The sequence below is a fragment of the Diceros bicornis genome, chromosome 12 (assembly GCF_020826845.1).
Source record: "Diceros bicornis minor isolate mBicDic1 chromosome 12, mDicBic1.mat.cur, whole genome shotgun sequence".
In the NCBI taxonomy this organism is placed as follows: Eukaryota; Metazoa; Chordata; class Mammalia; order Perissodactyla; family Rhinocerotidae; genus Diceros; species Diceros bicornis.
Window position 1 is genome coordinate 67,056,030 of NC_080751.1, and position 13,277 is coordinate 67,069,306.

Consider the following 13,277-nt stretch of genomic DNA (forward strand, 5'->3'; position numbering starts at 1 on the left):
GAGTATCATGAACCAAGAAAGTATTATTTCAACAACGATTACCCAAAGAAATTATACTAAATTAAAGCAAAAATACCAAGTGACTTCACTTTTCAAAACAAAAATTGTACCCTAGCACAGTAGTCATATAGTGTACTTGGATCTGCCTCTTGTGAGTGTTTCATCTCTGAGGTACTGAGGCATTTAAACAGCGTCTAAAATAATTGAGAGAATAGAGAGCCACAAGCTATTAAGAAAATTATTTGAAAGCACACAAGCTTTGGAATTAGACAGATTGGTTGGATTGCTTCATTCTTGCAACTCAAATAAGAGAATATAATTCTATCTTTTAGAATTGTTGTTAAAATTGGATGAAATATATACAAAGAGAGTAGTACATAATGTGTGCTCAGTCACTGAAAGCTATTGTTATCACTACTTTTTATTAAAACTATCTCCTTTTACTCTAATTCTATCTGAATAAACTCATATATAAGATGATTCAAGACTCTCAACATTTCCTGGCTAATGAAAAAGCCCTGTCTGATGACCAAACCTGGGGCATGGCATGTTCCCCAAATTAGCTCACGCCACTAGGACTGGCGGTGACAATGTGCCCTCTTCTTTTCCTCTGCAGACATCGTCACCCCTTTCACTCCTAATACGCCAAATTGCTGCCTTTTTTGCACCCAAACTTCAGCAAACACCAGGATTCCTTTGACATGATTGTGATGCTCTTTGTTCTTAGTGCCGACCCATATGGTGATGAATATTGGCTTAGGGTAGAAGAAATAGAGCCAGAAAGTTTTATTTGTAAAGAGTAGATTTTTAATAGTATAACAAAATGTATTTCCACAAGGTATTAATTATATACCATGTATTTCACTTAGGGTAAATAAAATATTTCAAAATAACCTGGACAAATAAGTATGTAAGAGTACATTTACATAATAACAAAATTTTTAAATGCAAAAAAAGTTTTTATTTTAAGAACTTACTACAATAAAATTTCAAAACCAAAGAAGAATACATTAAGTAAATCACTTAATAGCATTTGAGACCATACTTTTATGTAATCACTATTATTTATGTAAATAAAATACTTTTATTTATGTAACACTACAGACAGATTTTTGTGCTAGAAACAAAATGAAGAAAAATGTACATTAAACCACAGATGCAAGGAAGGGGTGCTCCTAAGTTTCTGGTTAAGTGAAACTGAACTTGGTTAGGATTAGGGGCCTTTGAGCATCAATTTTTGTTTAATAAAATAAAAATTTCCCCAAATAGCAGTCATATACTATTTTACTTTGGCAAAAATATTTTTCTTTGATAATTCAGAATCCTACTGTACATTTGTCCAATTTATGAACAACATCTAATTAACTTCTTAAAATTAACTACCAATGTCACCCTTCAGATGTTGTTGACATTGCAGTTTTTTATAGCATTTTTCCCCCGGTGACCCCAGGGCCCATAATAGGGAACATACTGAAACCCACATAGATAATAATTAGTCTTCAAGACCTTGTTTATGAATTAATTCAGCAAGTATAGCTCACTATTTTCCCAGTCCTGTCTAGACAGAGAAAGACAGACACAACCTCTGTGTTCAGAGAGCTCATATTCTAGAAAACGAGTCAAGTGCTGTTTCTGAATCCCTAAGAGCCTTCATTTCATTTTTCCAAGTTTGTATAAATATTTCCTCCCCGAGGGTAAAGAAAACCCTTTCTTATGCACATCATTCTTTGGATTTCATACAAGGAATTTTAAAATCCATATGTTGTCAGGCCTATATTCTTATTTATTTAATTCTTTTTTTCTACTATGACAATGCCAAATATTTGGTTTTTCCCCTCAGTTCTTCCAACATACCTTCTGTAATTTTGTAAACCAGTTGGCTTTTTCTGTAACACTTTGCTGAAGCTTTCTGTTCTCTTTTACTATCATCTTTTGTTGTTTCCTCCTTACCAGATTCTGGTCATTGGGACTTCGGTATCTTCCTTTTCCTGGCTTCTTATTCATTTTGGGTAACTAATCTTAACCCTTCCTTAAACATTGGGATTTCAATAAGTAAAATGAATGTCCTTCACATTTACTTGAGCTTTGTTGTGAAATTCAGATCTTCTTTGCAACAATACTCCCTTCTTGGCTACCATTTAGAACTCCTCAAAAAAACAATGGTTTCCGCTTTAAGGTGGTAATAAAATAGATTGATAAAGAAATGCATACTTCAGCAAAGAATGCTTCCAATGTATTGCCAATTCTCACCGCTATTGGATTCTGCAAGATCATAGTTCAAACTGTTTGGTGTGGGATGTCAATTTACACACGTAAGGGCCAGATTTAAATAATTCAAATATTCACACCTTGATAAGAAATTCTAAATTCTAAAGTGGCTGTACCATTTCACATTCTCACCATCAATGGATGAGAATTTATGTTGCTTTACATCCTTGCTGGAATCTGGTGTTGTCAGTGTTTTGGATTTTAGCCATTCTAACACGGGTGTAGTGGTGTTTCATTTTTTAAATATTGTCTAATGACATATGATGTTGAATATTTTTTCATATGCTTATTTGCCATCTGTCTGTCTTCTGTGGTAAGATGTTTGTTCAGATCTTTTGCCAATTTTTAAATTGTAGAAAATTCTTATTGTCGAGTTTTATGAATTCTTGGTAAATTTTGAATACAAATCCTTTATCAGATAGGTGTTGTGCAAATCTTTTCTCCCAGTCTGTGGCTTGTCATTTCATTCTCTTAACAGCATGCTTCACAGAGGAGTAGTTTTTAATTTTTATGAAGTTGCATTTGCCATTTTTTTCTTTCATTTATCATGCTTTTGCTATTGTGTCTAATAACTCATCGCTAAACTCAAAGTCTCCTAGGTTTTCTCCTATGCTACCATCTAGAAATTTTATGGTTTTGTGTTTTCCACATTTGGGTATGTGATCTATTTTGAGTTATTTTTTGTGAAATGTGTGAGGGCAGTGTCTAGATTCATGTTTTTGCATGTGGATATCCAGTTATCACAGCACCATTTGAATGAAAGACCTGTCCTTACTCCTTTGTCGAAGATCAGCTGACTATATTTCTGTGGGTCTGTTCATGGACTCTCTATTCTGTTCTGTTAGTCTATTTGTCTGTTCTATCACCATTACCACACTGTCTTTGTTATTATGGCTTTATAGTAAGACTCAAAGTTGAGTAGTGTCAATCCTTCTACTTTGTTCTTCAATATTGTGTTGGCTATTCTGAGTCTTTTGCAATCCCCTATAGACATTAGGATCAGCTTGTCGATATCCACAAAGTAACTTGCTGGGATTTAGATTCAGTAAATTATTATTTCCCAATTAGTTTCAAAATAAATTACCGGAAATATCCTCCAGTTACAGTGAATACCTGTTCGTTGTGAGGTAACAACGAAATAATGAGGATCTTCTGTGTTGGTGGCAGTCCCATTGCATAGCATTCCTCTTAACATTAATCACATGAATAACAAGAAGGGATAGAAGAAGCATCTTTCATTATTTCATTGAAGATTAGCATTTTCATAATATTTTAAATAGCCTGACTTCAATGTTACAAAAAAACCCAATGTGTATTCTGAAAGGTAATCACAAGTTCCAAATAACAGACACTAACAACTTCCAGCACTATCTTTAGGAACAATTTGCAGTCTGAACCATACTTTAAAAAAATGTTTCTGATAGTCTGTGAGGGATTTATTTCTATTCCATTATTAGTAATCATTGCATTTGTTGCTGCAGGAGGTTTAAATTCTGTTACTGCAATTGAAGACTGCTGTGAAAGGTGCACTTTCAGGAACACTGAGTACTTTGTAAAGCAGCCATGGTCCATCATCAGTGTGATCTTAAAGGAAATACTTAGCATAGTGGAGCCGGTCTGGACAGAGAACCCAGGGCAAATCTGCAGAATGTCTGCATTTCCTCCTTGGTGTCAGGAACCTCCCCACACCATTGAGGGGCATCTACACTTTGAAATACAATTCTTCTTCTTTCTACCCAGAAATGAGTATTATAATACTATATTCCAGAGGGGACTTGCCATCCAAGACAGCACAGTCTTAAGCAAGTGTAAGTATATATTTCACTCTAAGAAGGCAATGGTGTGGTATGGATGAAAAAATGTGCAAGATTTTAGCTCTCATTCACCTCTGATGACCTTGTGTATACCACTTGGTTTCCATGAACCTCAAGGTCCTCATCTGTAAAATTAAGCTATTGACAGTTCTTCTGTAGGATTTTAGAGATGATTAAACCAAGTATAAAATCATCTGGTACATATTAAGTACTCAGTACATATTTCTTGCATTTAAAGTTTATATGAGATATTTAACAGTTCTCTGTTCTGCATCTGATTTTCTTTTTCTTTTTTTTTTAATTTTATTTATTTTTTCCCCCAAAGCCCCAGTAGATAGCTGTATGTCATAGCTGCACTTCCTTCTAGTTGCTGTATGAGGGACGTGGCCATGAGGCCGGACAAGCGGTGCATCGCTGTGCGCCCGGGATCCGAACCCCGGCCACCAGCAGCCGAGCGCGTGCACTTAACCGCTAAGCCACAGATCGGCCCTGCATCTGATTTTCTAAATGAGAACACTTACCTCATCCATCAGACAAGTCCTTGAAGAATGTTCATTTCCCTTTTCCAGTACAGTCTTGACCACACAACTAGAACTCTTTCTTTTCTTTTCTAAATCTCTGTTTTCAACAAGATTTTTCATTTCCTGCAACAGCCATAGGGTATTCTCATAAAAATAAAAGTGAGAACTCACCCACAACCATAATAAAAAGATGCCTTTGGGAGTTAAAGGCTGGATATCAGATGTGGCTGGTGCACACAACTAAAGGAAGTCTGAGCTATGTAAGAAATGTTGTGTGTTTCACCATGACTGTTATGACTATCTAAATGCTGTAGGTCAAAGAAAGAGGGAAACATTTTATTTTTATTATTTTTACAGAATCCTGTATGTGAAAAAACGAAAAAAGAAGAATATATGCTGGGACATTTTCCACATTCCTATTAATCACAATAATAGCACACCAAATAACCGATAGAGAGAAAGAACTTTAGGTACTGGCAATATAGAATATGTAGAGGGTACAAATGCATATCGTATTTAGGAGTCGATATTGCAGTCAATTTACTTTACTTTCCATTTCATAACAAATGAATAAAATGAGTGGTGCAGTTCCATTGGGACGAGTCTATTGGGAAATATTCTTTATCTCCTTAAGCCTAAAGTAGAAAACTCAAACCAAGCAGACTATATATTTATGCACACACATACACTCATACAAAGGTATATTGAGAGTGGGTTTCTCTATATATTAAGTTTCAAATCTAGAACACTCAGTTTTCAGAAGCCCATCAACTATAAAAGCAGTTTTTTCTTGTTGTTTTTCTGTTTGGGTTGGGTTTGATCTCTTTTCACTCTATATTTCATAGTACTGTTCCCTTATCTTAATCTAAATCCCCTCCCTAGGGATGCTGCTTTGCATAACTCCAGGAGGTGCTTATTACATGTAGTTCATATGAGTGGAATCCACTGGATTTGGCAGTGCTCAGCTGACATAGATTTACACAGTCTCTGTTCATCCCTCTATTGTAAAAGATGGGGTGCCTGAGATTAGCTCTAAAGTCATTTCAGCCCTGAATATTCCAAGATTTTTGTCTGTCTCTTCCCAATTTTTTCTGCTTCTTTATTTCATTTGATCCCATGATTTAAAATATCATTATATGCAGATGAATCTATATTAATCAAGATAAGTATTGCTAACTAATGGGACAAGCAACCTCACATCCCAGTGGCTTCACATAATAAAAGTTTATTTCTGACTCATACCACAGTCCAATTCAATAAGCAAGAGGCTCTAGAAATCTTTCAGGGGATTCATCTATGGTTTTGTTCATCTATATTCTAGACATCTGCACTACTTTTCTATTTTCAACTAGTGAAATAGTAAATAATACTAATAACAATAAGTGAAAGGCCTCGTAAGAGATTTTAGGGCCAGGTATGCAAGGAGTACACATTATTTAGTCACATACTATTGATCAGAAGTCAAACCCATGACCTCACCTAACTATAGAAAAGACAGGGGAACATAATTCCTCTCTCTCTCTCTCTCTCTCTCTCCTTTCATCCCCAGGAGGAAAAAAAAATATAGCTTTTACAATATAGACTTGCTTCTGTCACAATCTATCCTAAAATGTTTTTCACATTTCTTCACACATGTATACTGTACACAAATCACTCTCCTAGGAGATTACCCAGTGCCCCATCCAATCACATTTCTGAGTTTAAATCTAGACTATCCAGACAATCTGCAGAACTCTCCATAAGTATTGCAAATAGTAATGCATGATCTGACAACTTTTTTTTGGTGATGAAGATTGGCCCTGAGCTAACATCTGTACCAATCTACCTCTATTTTGTATGTGGAATGCCGCCACAGTGTGGCTTGACAAGTGGTGTGTAGGTCTGCACCCAGGATCCAAACTCGCAAACTCCGGGCCGCCGAAGCAGAGTGCACAAACCCAACCACTATGCCACTGGGCCGGCCCCTGTGATCTGACAACTTCAAACTAAAAATTATGTAGTTATCTGCCTCCATCCTCTGTATAAACACTCCCAGCAAAGCTGGGACAAACACACAGCATTCACAATGCTGGAATTCCGTGAGACAGACAGTTTGAGGTTTCTTTGTCCATGGTTATGGGAGGAAATTTCCTCATTACAGCTAATTTTGCTCTTTGGGAAGAACTCCCTGATCTCTTTTCTCTAACTCCTGGCCTTACCTTCTGCAGCATTCTTTCTCGTCTTCTATCCTCTGTTGCCATGTATGAAGTATGGGTTGGGGTATATGTGATTGCTGAAGGCCGTACAGCTTTTGAAAATTTTCTGCTCTAAGAAGTTAGTGACTCAATACTTCTAATTCTCTAATGGTCAAAGACAATTTATTCTGAGATCAATGTTTCTTTGGCAACACAATTCCTGCAAAAACACAGTAAACTGCTTATTTATTTCTAATCAGCTTCACGTTCCAATAGCACATGCAGAGTTATTCTCTTGACTTTATACTCAAATCAACTTTTTTCTCTCCAGCTTCTATGCTTGCCCCTACTACTTCAATCTAATGGTAGCTATTTTGAGAATCTCAAGCTTTCATGGTAAGATGACACACTTTACCTGATCTTTGACAAAGGCATCCTCTTAATGGGCTTCTACAGCTCAAAGACTTTATAGTGCTATTTCCCACTTGGAGGATAAAGAGGAATTATTAACTTCCTCCTCAAAGTCAAATAATGCTGGACTTTCTCTGTTTCCTTCCTTATACTTGCAGTCTGGCCAGCTCTCTTCTGAGCTCATCTCTTGTATTGCCTTGTGAAACGTAGCCCATAGTAGCTGAACTACACTGTATCCATTTTCTATTTCTGCTACAAATTGCCACAAACTTAGTGGCTTAAAAGAGCATAAATTTATTATCTTACAGTCTGCAGCTCAGAAGTCTGAAATAGGTCTTATTGGACTAATATCAAGTTGTTGGCAGGGCTGCATTCCCATCTAGAGGCCCTGGGGAGAATTTGTTCCCTTACCTTTTGCAGCTTCTAGAGGCCACTCTCTGTCCTTGGTGCATGGACCCCTTCATTTATCTTTAAAGTCAATGTTGTCTGAGTTCTTCTCACATTACCACCTCTCTGGTTCTCCTCTTCTGCCTCCCTGTTCCACTTATAATGATCCTTGTGATTTCATTGGGTGTACCTGGATAGTCCAGTATAATCTACCTATTTTAAAGTCAGTTGATTAGTAACCTTAATTCCATCTGCAATCCTAATTCCCCTTTTTCATGTAAGGCAATATATTCGCAGAATCCAGGGATGAGGACTTAGACATCTTTGGGGGCACCATTATTATGCCTACTGTATACACTAACACCTTATTTAAAATTATTTCCTCTAGAGCTGTCAGCCCTGAAGGGTCATTATCTGTTTTCCAAATTTTCACAGGCTAAAGTTTTACCAAATACCTCGCCACCATTTATCATGAATAACTGACTTTCCAGACTCTCTGATCTGATATCAATTTCCTCACCACCCAAAACAACTTAATAGATAAGTGATGAAATATGTGTGTATGTGTGTGTGTAATTTTGAAATAATTATAGATTTACAAGGTGTTGCAAAGAAGTAGAGAGGTTTGGTGTACTCTTCACTCACTTACGTCTTAGGTTACTATAATACAATATCAAACCCAGGGAATTTACATTGACATTGGTACAATGTATGTGTATAGACCAACATTTTATTATATGTAGGTTCATGTAAACACCACCACAATAATGATAGGAACTATTCCATCACCACATTGATCTCCCTCATGCTACCAGAGTCACACCCACCTCCATGCACCATCCCTAACCCCTGGAAACCACTAATCTGTTTTCCATCTCTACAATTTTGTCATCTTGAAAATGTAATGTCAATGTTGTATGAATAGAATTGTAAAATATGTGACCTTTTGATGTTGGATTTATTTTATTTTTCTACTCAGCATCAAATCTTTTGATCCATTCAAGTCATTTAGTATAGCAATAGTTCCTTAATTTTTGTTTTGTTGCTACATAGTATTTCATAGCATAGATCTACTGAAATGTGTTTACGGGCAATTTAATTTTTTTCCAGATTTTGCATTGTACAAATAAAGCTGCTATGAACAATCTTGTACTGAATTTTATGAGGACATAAGTATTCATTTTCTCTGGGGAAATGTCCAGTAGGGTGATTGCTGGATCATATGATGTGTATATTTACATTTAAAAAAACTGCAAAACTATTTTTCAGCATGACTGTACCATTTTGCATTGCCACCATCAATGTATGAGTAATCCAGTTTCTCCACGTTCTTGCCAACATTTGGGTATTGTCAGTGTTTTTTGTTTGTTTTTGTTTTTAGCTGTTCTAATAGGTAAATAGTGATATCCCATCATGCTCTTACTCTCCATTGCCCTAATGGCTAGTGAATGCTGAACATGTTTTCATGTACCTATTTGCCATCTGTGTATCCTCTTCAGTGAAATATATATTCGTACATATCTTACCCATTTTTGAATTGTTTTTCTTTCTTCCTTTTTTTTTACCATTGAGTTTTGAGAGATCATTATATATTCCAGATATGAGTTGTTTACCAGATATGTGGTTTTTAAATATTTTCTCACAGTTTGTGACTTGTCTTTTCATCCTCTTTAAATTGTTTTCCACAAAGCAAAAGTTTTTAATTTTGACAAAGTATACTTTATCATGTTTTGTAAAAATTTTATTTATGGATCATGATTTTGGTGTCAGGTCTAAAGCTGTTCATCAAGCCCAAGGTCCGCAAGATTTTATCTTATGTTTTTTCCAAATATTTTATAGTTTTGCAGTTTATATTCAAATCTATGATCCATTTTGAATTAATTTTTGTGTAACATGCACAGATTAGGTCAATGTTTCTTCTTTTTGCCTATGGAGAGACATCTGATGGCTCCAGATTTTGTTGGAGGAGGTCATCGAGAGGATGTGAGCATAGGTTGACACTTGAGCTACAACTGGGCAATCCGAGGCTCCTCACCCCTGCCCCTGTCCTTGGAATGTATGTTCTGCCCACCGTTCCCACAGTTGGAGACATTTTCAAGGACTCAGCCTCAAGAGAGGAAGGTGTTGTTGAGACCATCTGGACTGAATACGTGACTGAATCCAGTTAAAGCGTCTATATAAACTTTTAAGATTCTGGCAAGTGAGTGCAGGGATCTACTTGTCTTGCGGCCACCCAAGACAAGCTTCCTATGTAAGTTCCCTTGCTTATTTAACCTGTCATCTACCAATCTGGAGTGGTCTGCCTCTTTCTTCATTCTCTCCTTGCCCTCGGTGTGTGGGGACCAGTTTTAGATTTTACCCAGAAACCTCCCAAGGATGTGAAGCAACAACAGGACTCTTTGTTGAAAACATTATCCCTCTTGCATTGAATTGCTTCTGTGCCTTTTTCAAAAAACGGTTGGTCCATTTTATACAGGGCTATTTTGGGGTACTCTTCTGTTCAGTTGTTCAATCTGTCCATCTCTGCACCAATACCACACAGTCATGATTATTGTAGGTAGATAATAAATCCTGAAATCAGGTAGGGTGATTCCTTCCACTATATTCTTCCTCATAATGATTGTTTTAGATATTTTGGTGTCTGTTTTTTTCCATATAAGTTTTAGAAAAGGCTCGTCTATGTCTATAAAAAACCTTGCCAAGATTTTGATAAGAATTACATTAAACCTGTAGATCAAGTTGGGGAATTTTTTTTTTTTATTTTCAGTTTATTTTCTCTCTTCTGTTCAGTTTCAATAATTTTTATTGTTTCATCATCAATTTCCCTGATTCATTCCTCTGTCCTCTCATTCTTCTATTGAATGTTTTATTTTGCTTATTGCATTTGGAAATTCTAAAATTCCCATTTGGTGGGGTTCTTTACATCTTCTGTGTCCTTGCTGAGACTTTCTAATTCTTTGTTAAGCCTTTCTATTTTTTTTATTGTTTTCATGTGTGTTCATAATTGCTCATTGAAGCATTTTTATGATGGCTGCTTTAAAATCCTTGTCAGATAATTACATCATCTCTATCATCTTGGTATCAGCATCTATTGACTGTCTTTCTCATTCAAGTTGAGGTTTTCCTTGTTCTTGTTATAACAGGTGATTTTTGATAGAAACCTTGATGTTTTACATATCATGCTATGAGTCTCTCAATCTTATTGACATCTTCTGTTTTACCTTGCCTTCTATGACATTGCCCCCTCATGCCTCCCCACTGCCATGTAGAGTAGAACACCATGTTACCATTCAGCGTCCGTTGACACCCAAGGAGAAGTTCTTTGGTACTACTCAGTTAAGGTGGGAGTTTCAGTTGCTTACTAGGCATCTACTATACTCTCATGGCTGGGAGGAACGGGAATGCCTTATCACTATTCCTAAGTGGCCTCCATCGACACTGGGGAGGTCTGGCCTTGTTACCTCTGAGTGCTATTGAAAGACCTGACTCTCCACCAGGCCTCCTCTCACAACACTCCAGCTAGCAGGTAGATGAATGTCTCTTTACCGGCAGGTGGAGGTAGAAGTTCAGGATCCCATGTGTTCTCCACTGATAGAGTGAGGAAGGGGGTCACTCATTATTGCCCAGCAGGGATGAAAATCTTGACTTTCCCTTTAGCTTTTATGCTGTGTCATAAAGTAAGTTTTAATAAATCTCAAAATACTGAAATCTTAAGCTTCATGGAGAGATTAAATTTAATGTATGAATTAATCTATTAAAATCTACTTCTTAATCTTGGGGTTAATTCGTGCATTGCAAGCTAGAGCAACTGTCCCTGTTGTTCAGAATTCAGTTATAAACTTCTGGCTCTGACCTTTAACAAGCTTCCAGAGACGTATAAAAACATGAAAACATTAATAAGTTATTAGCCTTGCCTGCATCCGCCAGTGAGAAATGTCATTTTGTTTCAAGATGCTATCCTGTTATCATGCCCTGAATAGTTACAAAGACTATTTTATATTCCTTTGTGCTTCCAAATTATTTATCCCACCTCAGCTGTCTTAGTCTAGCCACTCATCAGCTCCACTCTGACCTTCTGGTCTCCAGGTTTCCCACAACAATCCAAAAGCCCCTAAAGGTTAATCACTACTGGACTGCTTTGAACGGCACCTAACAGCCTCCATCATCATCCCTGTTCCTCTAGTCCTTTTCCTTACAAGCTCTGCAGCCTCAAATAATTGCTTCCTTCTGGCGTATTCACTCTTTATTAAATAAACATTTTGGGATCTTCTTTGAATCTCAGGTAGTAGGTGTATAGAATATACTGTCCTCTTGCTTGGAAACCATAATCATTCTAAGTAAACTTGATTCAGCTCTTGTTAGCTTATCTCAAGAGTTCTATCTTCTGAGAAATTTTCCATGACACTCTTCCCCATACTTCCTAAATTCTCTTAAGACCGATAATAACTCATAACACAACAGATTTTAAACACTTTGCTAATTTTATTTTTTTAAATAAACTACTTTTAGAACAGTTTTAGATATACAGAAAAGTTGGGAACACAGTTCAGAGTTCTCATATATCCGCACCCAGTTTCCCCTATTATTAACATTTTACATTAGTATGGTAGAGTAGTTATGATTATTCACACATTACTATTGACTAAAGTCCATACTTTATTCAAATATCCTTATTTTTTACCCCTTGACTGTTTCTGTTCCAGAATTCCATCGAGGATATCACATTACATTTAATTGTCGTGTCTCCTTAGGATCCTCTTGGCTGTGATTGTTTCTCATACACTTCTTGTTTTCAATGATCTTGAGAATTTTGAGGAATACTGGTCAGGTATTTTGTAGAATGTTCCTCAGTTTGGATTTATCTGATTTTTCTCTCATGATTAGAATGGGTTATGATGTTTTAGGGAGGAAGGTCACAGAGGTAAAGTACCATTCTCATTACTTCATATTAAGGTGGCATGCTGTCGACATGACACATTACTGTTGATGTTGACCTTCAGCACCTGGCTGAGGGTTTGTCAGGTTTCCTCACTTAAACTTACTGTTTTCCTCTCTTTCTGTACTGTACTCTTAGGAAGTCTCTACACACAGCCTGCACTTAAGGAATGGGGAATTAGACTTCATTTCTCTGCAGGTGAAATACCTGTGCAAATTATTTGGAATTATTTTGCATGGGAGATCTGTTGCTTCTCCTTCATTTATTTATTTATTCAATAACTAATTCGTATCAGTATGGACTCATGAATATTTAATACATATATAAATATAATTCTTCTTTATTTATTTTGGTGCTCAAATTCTTCCAGATTTGGCCATTGGGAACTCTTTGAGTTGGCTCCTATGTGTTTTTGGCATAAGAACAAGAAATAGTATATTTCCCCAAATTCCTTAGACTATACTTGGAAAAGAATTGCTCCCCATGTGACACATTTCTGATACTAATATACGCTATTAAAGAGAGAATGTGTGTGTGTAATATATATATAATGAGTGACAGAATGGTGTGTAGAAAGGAAAAAAATTGATTCAGGAGTCAGTTTCCAACACGTCCAAAATTGAGCTTTATGGTCTCTCAGAAAACTACTTGAACTAGAGTTCCACATTTCAGAAAATGGCACTATCTTTGCTCACATTAAAGACTTGGGAAAAACTTTGCCATATCCCATCAGTCACCATGTGCAACAGTCTTGCCTCTTAATTAT

The 13,277-nt window shown here is 36.4% G+C and overlaps 1 pseudogene; it reads right to left on the reverse strand.

Annotated features, from left to right (window-relative positions):
- Positions 1–3,619: 3,619 nt before the first annotated feature.
- On the reverse strand, positions 3,620–3,873 carry LOC131411706 (ubiquitin-fold modifier 1-like; annotated as a pseudogene).
- Positions 3,874–13,277: the final 9,404 nt, after the last annotated feature.